At 39.6% G+C, this 19,986-nt stretch overlaps 1 long non-coding RNA gene across 3 annotated transcripts in view; it reads right to left on the minus strand.

Moving 5' to 3' along the window:
* LOC144253323 (uncharacterized) overlaps positions 1-19,986 on the minus strand; it is a 220,326-nt gene that overhangs the window by 185,220 nt on the left and 15,120 nt on the right. For all 3 annotated transcript variants that reach the window (XR_013343275.1, XR_013343276.1, XR_013343277.1), the window contains exon 2: positions 7,018-7,257. This is a non-coding gene — a long non-coding RNA (uncharacterized LOC144253323). The remainder of the gene's footprint in view (positions 1-7,017; positions 7,258-19,986) is intronic.

The raw sequence follows: 19,986 nt of genomic DNA on the forward strand, positions 1-19,986 counted from the left end.
AAGCCTTTTTTCAAATGATATTCTCTCTCCGGAACACTCTTCACCCAGATGGCCACAGGTGCACTCCATCTTCACATCTAAGGAGCACATTCCTGGTCCCCATGGCTATCTATCTCCCTTCCCCTAATGTATTCTCTCTCTCTCTCGTTTTTTTTTTTTTTTTCCTTTTTGGACACAATACCTTTATTTTATTTATTTATTTTTAATGTGGTGCTGAGGATCAAACCCAGAACCTCACATGTGCTAGGTGAGTGCTCTATGGCTGAGCCCCAGTCCCAGTCCCCATCCCCCAATGCATTCTTAGGCACAGAATGTACAACCCATGTTATGTTCGTCTTTTGTTTCCTTCCACGAAAATATGACTTCTATAAGCTCTGAGATTCTATCTCTTTTCTTCATTCAACTCTTCCATCTCTAGTGCTTAAAAGTATGTGGCAGAAAGTAAGCACTTATATACTATGTGAAAGAATATTCACAGTGAGCTACTATTCTCTTATGCTGATTTCTATGGAGTTCTAGTTTTTGTTCAATTAAAAAAATTAACTGACCAAATTTTTAAATATGATTATTATACCTTTGTCAGGGTATGCATATGCTCTCTGATGGGATAATTCCAATTAGGATAAAAACATTTTTTTCCTCCAATGTTAAATCAATCCATAAAAAAAAAAAAAAAAAAATCAATAGGTCCTCTAAAATCATCACCAAGCATGGCAAATTTCAAAGCATTCCTGAAGGGTCAGCAGAGTGGTCAATTAGACAGTGTCCAAAAGACCTGAGGGCCCAGAAGTCCTGGCTTGTCACCCCTTTATGGGACTATATCTAACAAGTTATACAACTCGGGTGACCAAAGTTCTCCTGCTGAGTAACTTACACAATTTCACAGGCAGAGGTGTTATGTAACCATGTCATCCAAAACAGTGACTATATTGATGTGAAGATTTTTCTTTAGATTGCAAGGCCATCATAACATATTATCTTAATTTTATGAGTGTTGCATTATCAGATGGCTTGGGCTTGGGCAGGTATCATTCCTGTTTAGCTGGCTGAGACATCAGGAGGTATCAGAAATGTACAAAGTAAGAACCCTGGGAACTGGGCCCAAGGCCTCAGTAAATTTCAAATCCGTGCTCAACCACTCTGCACTGGTGAGCTTAAGCAAGCCACTTAACTTCCCCAGACCACAATCTTCTGTTCTGCAAAACATGAGTCACAAACAATTCCTGCTTTACCACCTCGTGGCATAAAAATGTGTGAGAGTTCTTCAAAGCATAGAAGACCCCATGCAAATTGCTCAATAAGTAACTAAAAGCCATTATCCAGGTCCTTAGACTGATTCCTGAAAGGATTAGTGGTCTTGTCTGGCAGACAGTCTCACTTGTGTCTTCTCATCACCAAGAGAATGAAACCAGAGAAGAGAGAAATCCAGTTTCATGACATCCAATTTTAGAAGATATTCTTGGGGATTTCTTCACTAATCCAACCACATGTCAACTGAGAACCTACTATGGTCAAGATATTGAACCTCTGATTCTGAGGGGGAGAACTAGGCCTGAATGTTATCCAGGTCTTGTTCTCAAAGTGCCCATAAAAGAGTGGGAAAGACCCATCATCACCACACACTGAACCCTAATATGACAGAGAGGGGGATAGGAAAAAGAAAGGGCAAGGACCGAGAATGTGGTCAATTCACATGGCCTTCGATAGTCATTTCAAGCGTCTGCCTGAGTCAAGACAGGATACTACTTAATTCAGGGGCTTTGCCATACGACAATGAGTTCCTTCTTCCGTTTTTTTCCCTGAATCTTCTCTTCTTCTACCTCCTCCTCTTTTATCTCCTCTTGCTTTTTCTCTATTTTCTCTCTGCTTTGATGAGAGTTCTGCTGTCTATCACTGAGATATTTTCACCATTAAAGGAAGAGCACAATTGGGAATCTTATGATCCAACACATTTTCTTATTGAATTACAAGATGATCAAGAGTTACTGGTAGAGCCAACTCTTGCCTGATTTAGATGACATTTTAATCCAGTTTATTGTGCGACAAAGGATGTAGGATGGAATCGAGGGAAGAATGATATTTATTTCCTAAGGTATGAATATAACTGAGGAAAACTAGTTGTTTAGTTACAAAATACAAAGTACTAAGTATTTCAAATTAATTATCATTTATAAACCAAAATAGACATACCCACAATTCCAAGGCAAAGAAAAGCTTGGTTCCCTGGAACTTTCAATGCACTATCAAGACTGAAAGGAAACTAGATATCAGATTCCCTGATATCACTTCTTTTCAGATGATAAACTGAAGTCTGGAGAGGAGAGAGATATGACATCATGTTGTGTTAATGATGATAAACAACAATAAATCTAGAACTCAGATCTCCTGATTCTCATTTTATTCTTTTCCACACTCCATGGGCTAGTCCCCAGGTCCAATAGTCCAGGCAGCCACAGACTCATATTATTTCTACAAGCCCTCCTTTCTCTTTATCTTGGATTTTTCCCTCTTCGGGCATTCACCCTGCCCCAACACACACATCACCTTTCTGAGTCACAGTTGGCTGTGACAGCCAAGTCTCCCTAGCCTCAGGGTCATCAAAGCCAAAGCCAGACTTGTAGATAGCCCAGTACACCCAAGTGCCCAATGCTCTATATTCCTGCCCTCACAGGAAGTTCTGTCTCTTTTAATCTTTACAAAAATCAGTGAGGTGTTAACTGTTTTATCTTAAAGACTGGTCATCTTAAGCTCAGAGGACTGTGTTATTTGCCCCCAGGTCACAGAGTTAGAAAGCAGTAAGGCCAAGATTTAAACCAGATCAGTCTAGTATCAGAACAGGTAATTGCCTTATTGCCCTTATAGCATAGCCCCGAACCTTGGGAAAGGATCCTGGTGGTTTAAATTAATCCCAAGGAGTAATTGACTCCTGGCTCTTCTACTGGGGGAGATGCACAGTGATCCTGAACATTTCTGTAACCTTAACCACATTCTATATGGTGAGAACTAAGGCAAGTCACTACACTCCCCCTCAGATAAGATAAGTGATAAAGCCTCCCTAACAGAGTTGTGAAAATTTAACAGAGTTGTGAAAATTAAGGATTAGGACAGATAAGGTTTGAGCATAAACCAGGTTATCCATGAAGGATTGTATAAAGGATTCAAGAAACAAGTGGTGTTTTCCTTAATCCAAATGTTAATCAACTATAGCTGACATTATTTTGTTGCATGCTGTTTGAAATGCTTTGATTAAATGTGTAGTCTCTATATAATAAATGCTAACTAATAAAATTGAATTTTATACCTGACCTCTTACCAAAAAAAAAAAAGTTGATTTCCAGCTTATAATGTCATCACACCATTCCTTTAACCTATAAAAAAAAATCACTGTTGCCATCTTCACAAACATTTATTGAGCACATGAGGGACTGGGATGAGTATTCTATTACTGGGTATCTTATTTGATTTTCTAAGGGATAAGCACTATTGTTATCTCCATTTCATAGAGGCAGAAACTCAAACCCAAGTTGTCTGAGTATCTTCACTAAAGCCATATGACTGTGAAGTTTAAAGATCAGTTTTTAGAAGTATATATGATATATTTGATATTGCCTTATACCATCTATGTCAAAATAAAACTTTCAAAAGTTCTTGAGGGCCTTGCAATCAAGATATTCAATTGAAGCCAGGCATAGTGGCACAGGCCTGTAAGCCCAGCAGCCTGGGAGGCTGAGACAGAAGAACCACGAGTTCAAATCCAGCTTTAGCAACAGCAAGATGCAAAGCAACTTAGTGACACCCTGACTCTAAATAAAATACAAAACAGGGCTGGGAATGTGGCTCAGTGGTCTAGTGCCCCTGAGTTCAAGCCCCAGTACCAAAAAAAAAAAAAAAAAAAAGAAAGAAAGAAAAGATACTCAATTGTTTTTATTTAGATATTGTGCTGCTGTTACTAAAGTACATGAGAAGAACAAATTAGAGGACAGAAGGTTTGTTTGGGGTTCCAGTCCATAGAAGGCCGACTCCATTACTTTGGGCCCAAGGTGAGAGCATCACAGGGGTCAGGGCCAGCAGAGGAAAGCTGCTCCCTTCATGTCAGGGTCAAGAAGGGGAGAGGGAGGGGAGAGAAAGGAGTCTCAGGGAAGATGCACGCTACCAGGGCATGTTCCCAGCGACCCCTTTGTCCAGCCATGCCTCACCTTCTACCTTTACCACCCAGTCAGTCCATTCAAACTAGGATGGATTAATGAGGTCATAGCTCTAACAATCCAGTCACTTTACCTCTGAACATTACTACGTTAACACAGGAGTTTGGGGGGACACCTCATATCTAGCACAAAAGAACAGAGGCAAAATGTTAAACGTTAACTAAGGAGCTTGAGTGTGTGTGTGTGTGTGTGTGTGTGTGTGTGTGTGTGTGTAAGGGGATGGAGAGCAAGTAGGAATGTATAAGCAAATCTAAACTAAAGAACACCCCTGGAATGGATGACAAAGGTAGCTCTGTCCTTCATCAAGACACACTTGCATGATTACTAATTGAATTATTTTACGAAAATGACTGATCACTTATTGTGTGCAAGGATATGTGTTCCAGATTTAGGCCATACAGAACACATAGTTGCGTAGCCTTTCTCTTAGACCTCACAAGCTGGATAAATTGTTAGATTAAATATACTTAAATTATTCCATGTAAATAATTTACACTTAAGTAAATTGCCTCTGAGGTGTGCTCAAAAGTTGTTTCTTATCCAAACTGCCCTTTTATGTAACTACTTAAGGAAAGGAAGAAAGAAGAACATGCAATTGGGGGAAATAAGAGAATAGGATTTGGAGCAGAAGATGAATTACTTACTTAAAGTGATCAGAACTTTGGGACACAGGATACTTTTCTCTTCAGTGAAACTTTGAGCTCTTCACAAAAAAATCCAATGTCCTAAAAGCTAAATAAAGCAAACTGGGCCTCCAAATCCCCAAGGTTCAGATTAAGAGTCCAACTCTTCCGTGGAGGACAGGAGGAATGAGAGACTGGATTCCCATTATAAATAACCCCAGTCAATAACAATTTCTTTTTAAGCCCTTTAAGAAAGCTGGGATAAAGCCAGAAGAAAGGTACCCAATAGGCCAAGCCAGGAGAGTAAGAAAATATCTACAGCTGATTTCATTTTGCATAGCACTTAACTGCTGCAAAGGTGAGTGACCAGGGGTGGCAGAAGCAACCCCAAGCTGGAGGGCCCTTTTATAAAAAGTCTCTGCTCTGGCACTCGGGTTACATGGCTTTAACATTCCTCTTGTAGCATGCTTGCATCCCCTGAACCCCAGAAAACAGAAAGACTCTTGGGATCAGAAACCATGAAAGTCACATCCCAGTCTAGCAATACCAGTGACCACAGATGAGTCATCTAACCTCACCATGTGAGTTTAAAATGGATTTTATCTCCAGCAGGTCATCTTCTTACTTAGTCACTCAAGTGATAGGTGTCAATGCACATTGGGAGGTGATCAAGTTTCCAAAGCATGAAAGAATAAGTCACTTAAAAATTTAAAAGGTGAGTGCTCATTCAGATGTCCTCAGACTTCCACAGTAGAAAATAAAAATGAAGCTAGTGAATGAAGCACATAAATCTACAGAAGCACCCCTGGTCCACATAGAATGGTACCAAAACTCTCTGCCTAGATTTCAAAGTATTCCCCAAGATATAGTCAGTCCCTTTCCCTAGGATTGTCTCAGTCTATCCCTTTATGTATCTTGTTTATCTGTCACATTAATTGTCCAGTGATTCAGGAGTTTAGAATATGGTATTTATAACTGAGCTATTTCCATTTCCTGAAATCCCCCTCCCCTGAGTGGCTGTATGTCCAAACCTGCTCAAGTATAACCTCCTCAGAAAAGGAGGCTTTCCTGATTTCCCCTAGTGCAGGCCAGCTCTATCTTAATTGGAGCCCCCTGGCATTTTTATTTGTATCTCATGTTTTACATTTTTTTTCTGGTTCTGGGTATTGAACCCAGGGCCTCCCCCTGTTAGGCAAATGCTCCCTCACTGAGCTACACCCCTATCTCCTGTACCTCATATTTTAACAATTGATCTTTTCATAAGTTTATTGTTTAAGAGCAAGATGATATCTGATTTCTCTTTGTTTCACTTACCAAGCAGTGGATAACACTTTCCAGCTAATGAATAACATTTAGTGAGCCCTTTACATGTGAAATCTCTCCTTTACGCCTCACAGCTAACTCGGGATATGGATGCTGATATTTTCCTCATTTAGCAGATAAGGAAACAGGGGCTCAGAGAAATCAAGAAATTTGCCTAAGTTCATAGCTATAAAGTGGTGAAGTCAAATTGGGAGCCAGGGATTTCCAGTCGAAATCCTTGATTCTTAAAATCCTTGCCTCTGCTTACTGCATGCATTCAGCATAGGTATTGCTCAATAAATATTTATTAACTAAATGAATGAACAAATGGATGAATGAAGAAAGTGTGAGTCTTCAAGTATGAATGTTCATGCTTCATTCATAGAACCTCATGTCCCCTTCCAGTGGACATTTGCTGAGTTAATGACTGAAGGAATTGGTACTAGAGCAGATGTCTGAGAAACTGCTGAGTCCAGACAGCCCTCAAAGGCGAGTCATTCACTCACTCTTGCAATTCTTATGAAGAGTTTGCTATGTCCCCGACAGATGACATGGGAATAAAAAACAAATCAGACACGAATCCTGTTCTTACATTTTGGGTAAGCTGAAAATTGACCAGACTTTTTTTCAAGTCTAGGAAGGAGTAGTTGTTGTTGGCAGAGGAAAGATTATTCAAGCTCAGGGAACGACCAACAGAACAATCAGAGGTGACCAGTAAGGAAGCCAGATTCTGAGCATGAATAAGCTTCCCCTTAGAGAGGAAATGGTGCTGAAGATCACGAAGAATAGCTAGATGATTCACCCATCAAAATAGGAAGCTCTGTCTGGTAAAGAAGATGATGGCAGTGAGGTGACAGAAACCACAAATATCCTGCTCAAACACTTACCAAGAGTGGACATCACTCTTCCTCTGAGGCTACTGTCTGTGGAGGAGTGATCTGTCTGCTGGCCAGGACTGATGAGAGGCAGTGGAACATTGTGTTAGGATTCCCCAGGCCCTGGAGTCTCTGCCTCTCTCCGGAACAAAGGCTTCCTCCTGCAGCAGCTGTACAAACTTAGGCATTCCTCAAAGCAGAGACAACACCAGTTCCTCTTCCACTCAGTTGTGAAAACCAAGGAGTCAATACCTGTAAAGTGCATAGAAGGTGCTTGGCTCATAGTAAACACTCATTAAAATTAACTTTAATTGTGCTTCTATCTGAATCTAATTGTTTCTATAGCTGAACCAAAGTATCCCAGTGAATTTTAGAAGGAAGCTAAATTCTGAAGAGGATGCTAAAGTGAGCATGAAATAAAGGTATAAATCATGTGTCTTATAACAACTTTATTGACAAGATGACAGTTCTCCATCGGTTCAGAGACTGGCTTCTCTGAACTGTCATATGTAATTGTCCTCTGCAGCAGGATGCCAGTGGACCATTATGTTCCATATTTATGAACTTTCACCCCAGACTTAGAGGGTAGCAATAGACTTATTCTGCTACCTTACACAGTCCCATTTTCTTTTACTTACCAGACATCTTTGTAACTATCAGAACCCATGATCTATTTTCAATATATAAAACATTACTCTAACCTCAAAAGCAGATATTTCTTTATCAAGACAAATACTCATTAATCCATGTTCAAAACAGATTTAAAACATCAATGTGTATATTTAAAGTGTATGCATTAAAAAAACTAATTTGTATGTGAAGATTTCTAGGCAAATGCTAGACCTAGCTCTGTTGCAAAAAAAAAAAAAAAAAAGTTCTGATTTTAAATTCTGCAGGTTGTCTTCTAATACAAACATGTTTTAGTACAAACAGTTTTCAAAGTTGTGACTGGTGAATAAATATTTTCATAATATTATTATTTCTATTTATTTATTTATGGTTACATATAATCCATTCCATCTCACCACCAGATGCTAGGGTCTTAGTTTCCCTTATTTTCTATGAGATGCATTAAATATGAAAAATACTAATTAAATTAAATATAGGAATTACTTGAATATTAAATATAGGAGTTGCTTCCTAAATTGATGAGATAATCAAATTAATAGTCAAGACATTTTTAAAAAATTTCAAGTCTATTCCATTTCAGCAAAGGCCATGTAAAATGTTTGGGGATTGTTGGTGAATAGGGTATAAAGTGGATTGACAGAGTATAGAGAAAGTGAAGTAGCATATTAGTAGAGGGCTTGCCTAGCATGCCCTAGGTTCAATCTCCAGTACCAGGGAGTGGGGTCAGATGGTGGTGAAGTGAAAAAGGTTATGGTAGTAAAAACAGCACAAGTTTTAGAACCAGGAAGACTGAGCTCCAAATCTTAGCTCTGCCACATTGGCTGTTTGTCTTCTGAGACTGAGCTCATTCACCTGAAAAACAGTCATAACAACACCAACCTTACAGAGTCATTGAAAAGATAAGAGCTAATAATAAATGGGAATTGTCTAGAACAAAGTAAATGTTCAGTAACTAGCAGTTCTTATAATGGAAATAATTTCGATAATATTTGTATGCAGATAATATTAGACAATGTGTGTGTTATTTGTAGTGTATTAATGTTTTAAAAGGAATTTAGCAATCTATACTTCATAAGGGTGTCACCTGGAGAATCAAGAGAGACTGGCTCATTTCTCTAGTCTATAAAATTGCTATAGTTTCTGCTCTAAAGCACATTAGCAAGACCATAACACCCTGCACACAGTCAACATCTTATCCTTGATAATTAAAGATTAGAGCACTGCCGTAGAAGTTGGGGAGACAAATTTTAGTTCTGGCTTCATTTCAAAAGGACTCTGTGACCTTGAATCAACTTCCTCCCTTTTCTGAGCCTCAGTTTCCTACTTTTAAGATGAGGAAATCAGATACCACTTCTGAGAAACTCCCCGTTCTAAAACTGTGCTAGGAACGTAATTCTATGATTTTCTGACTTAGACTCAGGTTCATGACAACAGAGAAGAAGAAACTCACTACACATGATTGAAGTGCTGGGAGATGTTGGCTGCCCATTTTATGTCCAAAAAGATGTGATATTGGCCTGATTTTCCCATGATCCTTTAAAGATGAAAATTAAAGCAAGTTAGATCTAGCTCCTTTCTCTGTGACCAAAGAAGTCTTTTCACACCATCCTTTATCATAAGTACCTACACCTGTCATTTGTAAATATTCCTGGCAGTTTACTGTATGACTAAAGATTTGCATATGGGTTGGGATTATAGTTATGGATCCTATTTGCATCCACTGAAGTCACCAACCCCACAGAGCCCCACTTGTTATTGATAAATACCATCTTGTGATGAATCCTTACCTACAATTGGTCCAGTAAAAAAAAAAAAGTCCAAATTTAAACTGTCCAATTCCAAAATATGGCCAAACATGGAATGGCCCACATTGGGAGGTGGACATTTCTCTGCTTTAGCAATATCTAAAAAAATTGAATGGATACTTCAGTAGGGGTATTATGTTGGAAATTCAAATATGGAATAAACTATTTCCTTCTGAACCCAACAATTTTATGGTTCTCTGGTTCTATTCTTACCAGGCCAATACTAGGAGTGTTTTATATTTAGATTTTCAATATTTAGGTTTTATATTTCAAATTTTTTTTAAAGTTGTTCAACTTTTTGAAGAGAGAGAAACCAACTCTGAATAAGTTCTGAGTCTTTTAGTTCTAATGACACAAATATTCCAGGATTCTGAGCCATGAGGTTCCAGATAATGCAATTTGATGACATATAGATGGCAACATTGTGGAACAAAAAGTTTAGTAGAGGCAACTGACATGCCCAAACCTGGGCTTGGCACACAGGAGAGGGCAGGATCACCTTACTGGTATTTTCTGTGGTACCTGACAATTATCTGCATGCTCCCTTCTCCCTGGATCCTCTGAAAATCCCTGCATCCTCCTTGGTTTGTGCCCAGTGCAATGGCTGGGCACAAACAATGCAGCTCACTGGATTGTTCTATAGTGTAATCAAGTCCTCTTGGCATGTTTCCTGGCCCAGCTCAGAAGTATAAAGGTTACACTTCCTTAAAATGCAGTATTTCCCAACAGAACCTGCATCAATCCACTGATTAGTATTATCATGCCTGCACTGCTCAAGATTCAACACTGGGTAATGCTCTCTGGCTTTGTCTTATACGAGAATGGTCTTTCTTTGGTCCAGCTGGAAATCAATGACTTGAAAGGAGATGCGCAGGTGTGTGTAAGAGGCAACCGTGAGAACATCGTGTCAAATTGCCATATTTGCAGCATCTTTCTGTATCTGGTAAGGCTGTTGGTTCTTGGTTGGACTGTGGGTGTGGAGAATGACTCAGGAATTAAAGAATGGCATGGTAAAGGAGCTACTGAAGAGGTTCCCTTCCCTAACTCTATGTCCCCCTTGTTTTCCTGATTCCTACCCACTTAGCCTGGATTTGTGTTGATTTGCTGGTCAGATGAAGGAGTAGCACAGTCCAACACTGGTGGGCAGGCAAATGAATCTGTATATATCCAGAAGGGTTCAGAATCTTTACAGTTTTTTTCCTGGATTTAGGCTGAACCCAGCATAGGGACAAGATGCCCATCCCTAGAAGGACTGTACCTGAAAGGCCAGGTCTATGCTTGTTAATGCAGGGCAGGGTGCTCTAGTGTTTTCTCAGGAACCACAAATGGGTGGTAACCTTCATAGTCAGAGAGCCGGGCTCATGTTTCTGCTCCTGCCTGCTCCTGTCTAAGTTTGCAGTGACTTTCTCTGTTTAAAGAAATTATTTGATTGTAAACTAAAGTCTTATTAGCTGTCATCCTTCCAAAGAATACAACTCTCTTTCTACCCTCTTGTATCTTTCTTTTGGTTGCTTAGGCTGTGATATATGATCAAGTAGGGGACTTGAATGATCACCAGAAAAGCCCAAACATAGGGTCTTCAGATCAGTTGATGAAAAAAGAGAAGTGATACTGACCATTGGTGGAGTGGTGACATCAAAGAGGATCCTGCGCTCTGCTCCCTACAATGTGGCTGGGACTTTCTATTCCAAGAGGAGGATTCAATAACAGAGCTTTCCAGGAAAAGAATGGCTTTTATTTAGTTATTTAGTTCCTCACCCCTTTATTACCCAGGCCATTCAAAATATAAGCACTGAATACCTGGAGACTAATTTCATTCTGGGAAGAAGCCTAATGTCATTGAGAATTAATATTAGAATTATAATCACTAAAATAATGACATTGAGGTTATATTCACTCTATTGACTGCCAAATAATACAGTTGGATTTGAAAACAAGAATGAATATTGCCCCAGTATTTCAGGGAGAAAATCAGAGCCAGAAAGGGTCATATAACTGACAGATGACAGCATCAAAATATAGTCTTCCTTTTTCTGACTTAGCATGTTTTTCTATATTTTGTTGCCTCTTCCAATGCAATAATCTTTTAGAAGTCTTAAAAGAGTCTAGATTTGGACCCCAGAGCGACTAAAAGGCCTAAGAAAAAATAGGGTGTTGTCAAGGTCACATTTTCATCCTCCTGCTGACTGCTTTGAAAATTCACTGGCCCACAATTATTGGAACTAATGCCCATAATAAAATCCTGTATATCAAAACCATACTCTCTTTGATATTTCTTGGCTCGTTACTTATCTTAGCTGAGTGGCCAGCTATGTGTAAGCTTGACTGGTAAGAAGGTTGTCTGGAAGCAATGACCAGTTCTGAGATTTCTGTTGAGATCCAGGGAGCAACTTTAGACAAGCACCTGTCTGTTACCAGTGAGAGTGACAAGAGATAGTACGTTCATCCAACCTGCCCAGTCACCTGACACACTCTACAGTTTGAATGCTAGACTATTAGAAGAGTAGACCTGAATTGCCTCTGGAATCCTGGGAAGAGAAATGATGGTTGGTGATCAGAATGCTGCTGTGGGCACTCCAGGGTCTTGAAGAAAACAAATCAATGTAGAGTGCCTGCCTATGAGAGAAGCTTCCCAGTTCCTGCCAAATAAAACTGAGATAAATGGCCGCTTCTCCCCTTTCCTCCTCTCTTGATCATTATTTGAATCATAAAATCAGCCAAGAGTGTGAACTTAGAGAGAGAAGGTGTGGTATGGATACACTCTGATGGGAGTGCCAAGTCCCAAGTTCTGTCCAGGTTCTGTGTGGTCTTGGTAGGTGACCTGCCTTTGTGGACATCTGAATCCCCATTTACCAAATGAGGAGTTGGACAACAGGGCCTTTGACATTTCTGGGCCTGATATTCTCCAATTTCATCAGCCTTATCTCTTCCCCATAATTAACTTTAAAATTGTAATGCCTTCAATACATTATCTTGAATTAGGGGGCCGGGGCTGTAGCTCAGAGGTAGAGTGCCTGCCTCACAGGTATGAGGCACTGGGTTCAATCCTCAGCACCACATAAAAATAAAAATAATAATAATAAAATAATAATAATAATAATAATATCATGTCCATCTACAACTAAAAATAAAATATTTTTTAAAAAGGAGTACTAGGAATAAAGTGTGAAATAAAGGAAAAATAAATATTAACAAATAATTTCTTTTTTAAAGACCTGTGCAAAATTAAAAAGTAAATGAAAATAAAAATAAAACCTCTCACTATCTCATCTTTCAGAGATGTCCATTAGGAACATTTTGGTGAGTTTCATTCTGTTGTTTTGTGTTTATGTGTGTGTGTGTGTGTGTGTACATATGTACACACACATATAAGCACACACACACATAAACACACACATATATATATATGCACACATATGTATATGTTTATTAATAGTTTTTGTTGGTATTTTAAAGGATTTGGGGGACTTACTACATTCCTTTGACTTTATATCAGTTGTGTAAGATCTAATTCCTGTAAGTCCCTAATTCCACATCACTTCTGGTCCTGCTTTCCTAATGGAGCATTTGATACAGAGCATTGCTGAATACATTAGACCTATCAGGCCTGAGTTTTGGTGTTGGCCTCTTCACTTTTCTTCCAGGAAAGGATTTTGAAACATTGGACAGTGTTTTTCAAAACAGCTCCAGGGTTTTAAAAACAAAAACAAAAGAAAAAAACTTCATCCCTTTACTATAATATTTAACATTTATTGAACATGTACTATACATGTCAGACAGCATGCTAAGTGATTTACATGTTTAATATTATTTAATCCTAACTTCCTGGGGGTTCATATATCCTTGTTCCCATTTGCAGATGAGGAACCTAGGGTTTAGGGAAATTACTTGAGCCAAAGTCACTAGCTAATAAATGGCAAAATCTTGACTCAAACACAGGCAGTTTGGTTCCAGAGTCCACACGCTGGACTCAAAGTTAAATTGCTCACTAACATGCCAGGCTAAAGAGGCCTATGCTGTCGGCTGGAGGGCAGGGTCCTGGGGTGATGGCTTACACTGTGGAAGTATGTGAGCTTGTGAGTCCCACTGAGGACTCACAGGAGATGTGCAGTAGTTTTAAAGTCAAATGGGCCTGAGCTCCCATGCTAGCCATGTGACCCTGGACATGCCACTTTCCTGTCTGAGCACCAAAGCTCTCATCTGAAAGGTGAGGGAATAATCCTCTGATGAGGATTACGGTGAGGAACAGGAATGGCAATAGTGGAAGCATCTGGCATGTTTCCAGGCATGTGGCAAATGCTCATACATTACTTGGTTCTGAATCCAAGCAGAAAATTTCCAAGTTGAGATCTAGTTTTTAGCCTTGAATGAAAGACACTTGATATTGTGATTGAAAATGAGCTACTTTGGCCTTTGGAGGCCCAGGCCCTCATCTTTTCCAGGAGGTGCTCGAACTAGACAATCTCTACCAGCCTGTCCAGGATTCTAGGTCTTCAGATGATCTTAAGAGGAAGAAACATGGCGGATGGCATCTTTCTTCTGAGGTCCATCTGAAAGAAGGCTGAGTCTTCAGAAAACAGTGTGTTCCTCCCTTGGCCCTTCTAACTTGTGGAGATCTCGACAAGATCTAAGACCTTGGAACTTTCCAAAGTGATTAAGGTCTGACAAAAGTCTCAAATATTTCTTGGAAGGGGTGAGGTTGTGTCTTTGCCTCCCAGGACACTGTTGCTTTTGTTAGCCCTTCTAGGAAAGGAGGGGAAACAGCTTTATGGGTTTCCCAATGATAAAGAAAAACAACTCCTTTGCTTCACTCCAAAGAACACAGAGGGAAAGTGATAAACCAGGATGATTTCTTGGGTCCCTTACCCTCTATCATTTTATGATTCAGCTGTAAGATGACAAGTTAATTAGGTTTAAGTGAAGGGCTCCCAGAAACTGAGCACTGTGGAGAGCAGGGAAGGGGCACAGCTCCACTCTAAAGATACTTGCCTCTGTCCCAGGAATGTAAACCACTATTGATGAGGGATTGCAAGTTTCCACAGGATTTCCCAGAAGGCATAATGGAGGGTTTCTCCTATTCTCATGGCCACTCCTCATTCCTTTTGACTAGTGTTTCCTCCTCTCCCAAACCTCTAGCAAGGAGAGTCCTTGGGCTCAGTCACTGGGCCTTTTCTTGTTCTGGGTTCACTCTCTTAGGGATCTTACTCAGTGTTACAGTTTTAATAAAATGCTATGTCCAACTCCTAAATTTATATCTCCAACTTAGACTTCTCTTATGAAATATGTACATTCAAATCGGCGTTCCTGATATTCCCCCTTACTCTTTCAAATCCACTCCACGTGAACCCTTTCCTTTCTTAGTAAATAGTACTTACTACATTTGTTACTGTTTGCTCAGGCCCAAGAACTTGGAGCTGTACTGGACTCCTGTTTCTTTATGACTTGTGTCCAACCTATCAGTAATAATTTTAGCTTCCTCCTTGTAAATCTATACAGAAGTTGAGCAGCCCTCATTATTTCCTAACCCAAGTCACCATCATCTCTTTCCAGGATTATTATAATAGCTTCCTCGATGGTCTCTGTGTTTCTACCTTGCTCATCTCAGTGCAACAGCCAAAAGGATTCTGCTAAAACAAAATTTAGATACTGGACCAACCCTCAGTGGCAAAATAATAGAAAGTTCTTCCTGTGCCCTATAGAGTATATATAATGAGGTCCTCTCTGACCTCACTTCCCCTACTCTGCTCTCCTCACTGGTCCAGCCATGGCAGCCTCCTTCCTCCTCCTCAAACATGCCAGGCATGCTCTGGCTCCGGGCCTGGGCACTTGCAGTTCCTTCTGCCTGATGCTCTTACCACAGATGTCCAAATAGTTCTCTTCTCCACCTCTTTTCTGTCTTAAATCAAATGTCATCTGCTCAGTGAGCACTTTCTTAACCATTCTATATCGAATTCCTTCTTTTCCCTCACATATACCTTATCCTTCTTTCTTGTGTTTTTTTTCCTTTTTCAGCATTTATTACCATCAAGAATATCATGTATATGGAGTTTATTACTATTTGTTTATTTATTTATTATTTATTACTATTTCTCTTTTCTTTGGGGAAACTCCACAAGAGCAATGGAGAACAATATCAGTCATTTAGTAAATATTAACTGCAGAAATGGGTCAAGTGGTTGGCCAGAGGCCTCATAGAGAAGCCTGGATTTGAGATATGCTCTGAGCTTCAGAGAGGATCTGGACAAACTGAGAGGCTAAAACAGGAATGCTCAGGAGAAAGGGTCACTGACCCAGAGGCCAAGGTGGGGCCCAGTGGAGATGGTAGTGCTAGATGCACTGACCTGTTCTCCATCAGCATTTACCTTCCTAATTTTATTTTGACCAGAATAGAAGTGTCTGTCATCCAGTATGTGACAAAAATCCCAAAGCTGTTGATAGAACAAGAAGCTAAGGGCTGGAACTCAGATTCATACACCTGAATGGGGAATTGTGACCCGGATAAGCCACTTAACCTCTCTAACCCTCACTTGCTTATCTGTCAAGGAAGGATAACAACACTGGCTTGTGATTCTCCTGGGGCTGCTGTAAGAATCAAGTGAGGTAACAAATGGAAAGTGCTTCACTTTCTAAGAGTGGGATGATTGTAGTGCAGATTAGTAAATTGCAGGAGCATATGGATGAAATAATTATCCAGACTCATATATCTACCTCAATGCTAAGGGAAGGGAGTGAAGGGTTCCACATCAGTGACTAATTAAAAAACCCTTCATGGGGTGTCTGAGTATGGGAGTGACACAGGAAGAGGGACTGGAAGTCATATCTTACTGAGGACATGGCTAGGGTCAAAAGATTTACCAGGTTTATTCCTTGTTTACCAGGTTCTGGAGATTATTTCTTTTCCTTTTGTTCATATTTGCAAGTTAGATAGTTGTTTTTCTTTCTTTAAAGACAAGAAGACCCAGGCTGAGAGAGGTAACTTGAGAGAGGACACATAGGTATCTGGTGTCAGAGAACTATCTTCATCTCAACATCTTTCCATAAACTGCCTTTTCAGAGACTTTGGTGCAAACAATTAAGCAGCAACAGTGCTACCTTAGTGCCATGAATTTGGGCGAATGAATAATTCACAGATCTAAAGTGGGGACACAGGCAGATAACTAAGCTATTAGGTATAATTCTAAAAGTAAAAAGGAAGGTCAGAGTAAATCCATACCTATGAATATAGACTACTGCACTAGGAATATTTTTCTCTCATCATGCATGATAACAATTGAGAAAATGTTTTTTCTTAAAGCAGTGATATTAAAAAAATGCTAAGTTTTTTTTTTTATAATTAGCAATCCAAGTCTATATTTTAACTTGCTGATCATATTTTACAGCCATTCACCAGGTGCCTGTCACACAATAAGGCTTAATAAATGTTCTTAAATATATGCATATATCTATATGTATACTGCTAACATGCAAACATGCATGGTAATGGTATGGTTTGGCAAATGTTTAAGTTCATTTGGCTGGATGCTCATAAGGTTGAATAAACTGAGCCCACTTATCAGAGAAATAACCCCCAAATGACCAGTAACTGTGTATAGGATACTGACAGAGTACCAACTTTAAAAATTTATACACCAGAAAATTTACAGAACACCTACTGGGTGTTAGGAGAAGGAAGTGGGAGGCATGTGTCCTTGCAGGGCCTCAGAAACCCACATATAAGAAACATGTAAGATAATTTTAAATAAGTGAATTTTCTCTTTAAAACCACTTGGATTTGGAGGCAAAGGAGGACAATTTTTCCTTTGGTGTGACTCACCCATTGCAGCATTAGGGGTGAAAGAGGACTGGGTCATCGGGTACAGTTGGCCATTTTAGATTACAAAATTGTGCCGTGTTACATAGTGATTCATAGACAGACTTAAAAAAAAAAAATAACAACAACAACAACAAAATTCCCTCTCTTTTGTTTTCAGTAAGTGCTTTTTGGAAATCCTAAGAAAAAGTTTTTGCAAGGAGGCAGAGAACTTGGTGACATGGTGCAGAGTCAAGAGCATGGGTTTTGGATTTAGATCAACCTTAATTTGAACTCCTCTCACCTTTTTAAAGGCTCTTTGGAACCTTTGGCTCCTGACTTATAAAATGCAGATATTTACCTCATTTGTTTCCTGTCGGAAAAAAAAAAAAAAGACTATGTTGTAAAGGCTCTAACATCCTGGGCAACTTGGGCAGTGGGAGCACCTTGGAGAAGGCATGTAACACTGCTGCTCCACAGACTCCTCATCCACCGTACTCAGGTGTTGGACCAGATGATCTCGAAGCTTCCATCAAATGAGACTGTCTAGTCTTATTTTTTTACCAAAAAGTTGGCATAGCTGAGTAGTAGATTAAAAAGTGTGCTATCTACAAATTTATGTTCATAGGCCATTTCCTGTGCTTTACTATTTTTAATCCTTAAAAGGATACCTGCAAATTTTACAAATGAGTAAACCAAGGTAAGAAGCATAGGAAGAAATAATCCCCTACCTCTAGTTTGGTGACTAGCATGCAAGGAAGACTCTTTTGGAAGGCTTGACAACAGCATTCAAGAACAAGGTCCTTCATTATACCCCTGACCTTGAAAATTCCATGAAAACTTCTCAATATTCACTCCATCCATTTTCCCTCCTATTGCACTAAAAGCTTTAGTTATCTTATCTTTCTTTTTTGTTGTCTCTTCAAGGTTGCCATTCCAAGCTGAGGTCAGATCTCTCCTAAGAGCCCCTAATCAAATCTGGAAGACAACAGGACTGAACACAGAGTCTTCCAAACCTGGTTCCCAGACAGAACATGCATAAACAAAGCCCATGCTTGGGAATCTAGCCCTCGCTGCTGGAGGCTGTAGGACTGGCTGTGACTGTTTATCCAGCCTTTAACTTGACCGCAGTTCTTTAATATTTGACATACTTGCCAGGGGATCCATGAGAAAGGCAATCCTTTCTTTAGACCCTGATTTATAGTCCCTTACAGGGCCAAGGAGCGTGCCCTACATGTGTGGTACTCCTTGACCTGGACATGGTGCTGCCACCAGGGTGACCCGAGGTTGCAGCCAGTATTTAAACAGTTGCCCTGAACTGCTGGCCATCCTTATGCCTAGTCTTCCCACATCGATTCACAAAGCCCAGTTTCAACTACTTCCTAATAATGCAATTACATTTTTGGAAACTGAAGCCAGGTTTCATATTTAAATGTTGACTTTCACACACAAGAAAGGTTGGCCAAATATAGGAGTGACTGGAAGATTTTGGCAAAGATATTAATTGGGATTTTCCATTCTCAGAGAAGCTGCATGTGTTAATACAGGAGTGATACTCCGTCTCTAGGGTTCCTAGGGACGAAGAGTCTGCAAAGTATGAAACTGAAAACTAATATGCTTCCTAGGGAATCACTAGAATTCTCAAAAAAAAAAAAAGTCAACTGGAGGCAGAACTGAACCATTTCCTCTTTTGAAATGTAATACCACCTACCTCTCAGGCTCAGGGCTATGATGGAAGTAGAATACATATGAAGAGGATAGCACAGGGCTTTACTCAGAGTAGTGGGCAAAGAATACATTTAGTTGTCAGAACTATGGTGCAGGAAAAGGCATTTGCAGGAAGTTAAACCAAGTCAGTGAAACACCTTTGCTCCACAGAGAAATATTCCAGTGCTTTCTCCATTCTGGTCACAAATTTTTTTTTTTTAAATCAAGCATTATTAGGTATATGCCCAAACTCTATGCCATTGTCTCTGCTCTGCTTTTTGTCTGAAGTGCCTTCTTCCCAAACTCCCTCTCCTTACCCTGCTTGTAGAAGTTCTTTAATTCCCAAGGCTGTAGAGCACAAAGGCTAAAAGCATAGACTTTATTAGGTTGCTAGAATTCAAATCCCAGCTCTGCCTCAAGCTGTTTGGACCTTAGGTAAGCTACTTAACCTTTCTGTTCTTCAGTTTCCAGTCTATAAAGTGGGAATAACAACACCACCCATGTTTAAGATTGTTGTAATGATTAAATAAATTAACAAGTATAAAGTTCTTATAACAGTGCATCCTAAGAACTATATAAAAGGGTTTCTCTCATTATTTCAAAGGTAGGCTTGTTGTTTTGATGGCTATTGTTTTTTGTTTCACATTATTTTGTTATTATGTTTAAGTCCCACATCTTTCAGAAACTTCCCTAGATCTATCAGTCTAAAGAAATCACATTCTCAAATGCAACTTAAGTATATTGGCTCAGAGACAGCCCTGGCTGTGGCTTGTGTGTGTGTGTGAATGACTCCCTGCTGCACCGGCCTTAGAGTGCTAAGGGACAGAGCCTTGCTCTTCTATTTCTGTAGACATGGTCAGTGCACATTAAATGTGTGTTGAATTAAATGGAAGGTATGTAAATGTGTAATCATGAATAAACCAGCACATTTTTGACAGTAGCTAATCACACCCTCTATTCATAACTATATTTTAAGGACTGAACAAAAGTACAACCTTTTGCAGTGTACCTGACATATAGCATGTGCTCAGCAAATGTGTTTATTTGAAA

The sequence above is a fragment of the Urocitellus parryii genome, chromosome 2 (assembly GCF_045843805.1).
Source record: "Urocitellus parryii isolate mUroPar1 chromosome 2, mUroPar1.hap1, whole genome shotgun sequence".
Taxonomy (NCBI): Eukaryota; Metazoa; Chordata; class Mammalia; order Rodentia; family Sciuridae; genus Urocitellus; species Urocitellus parryii.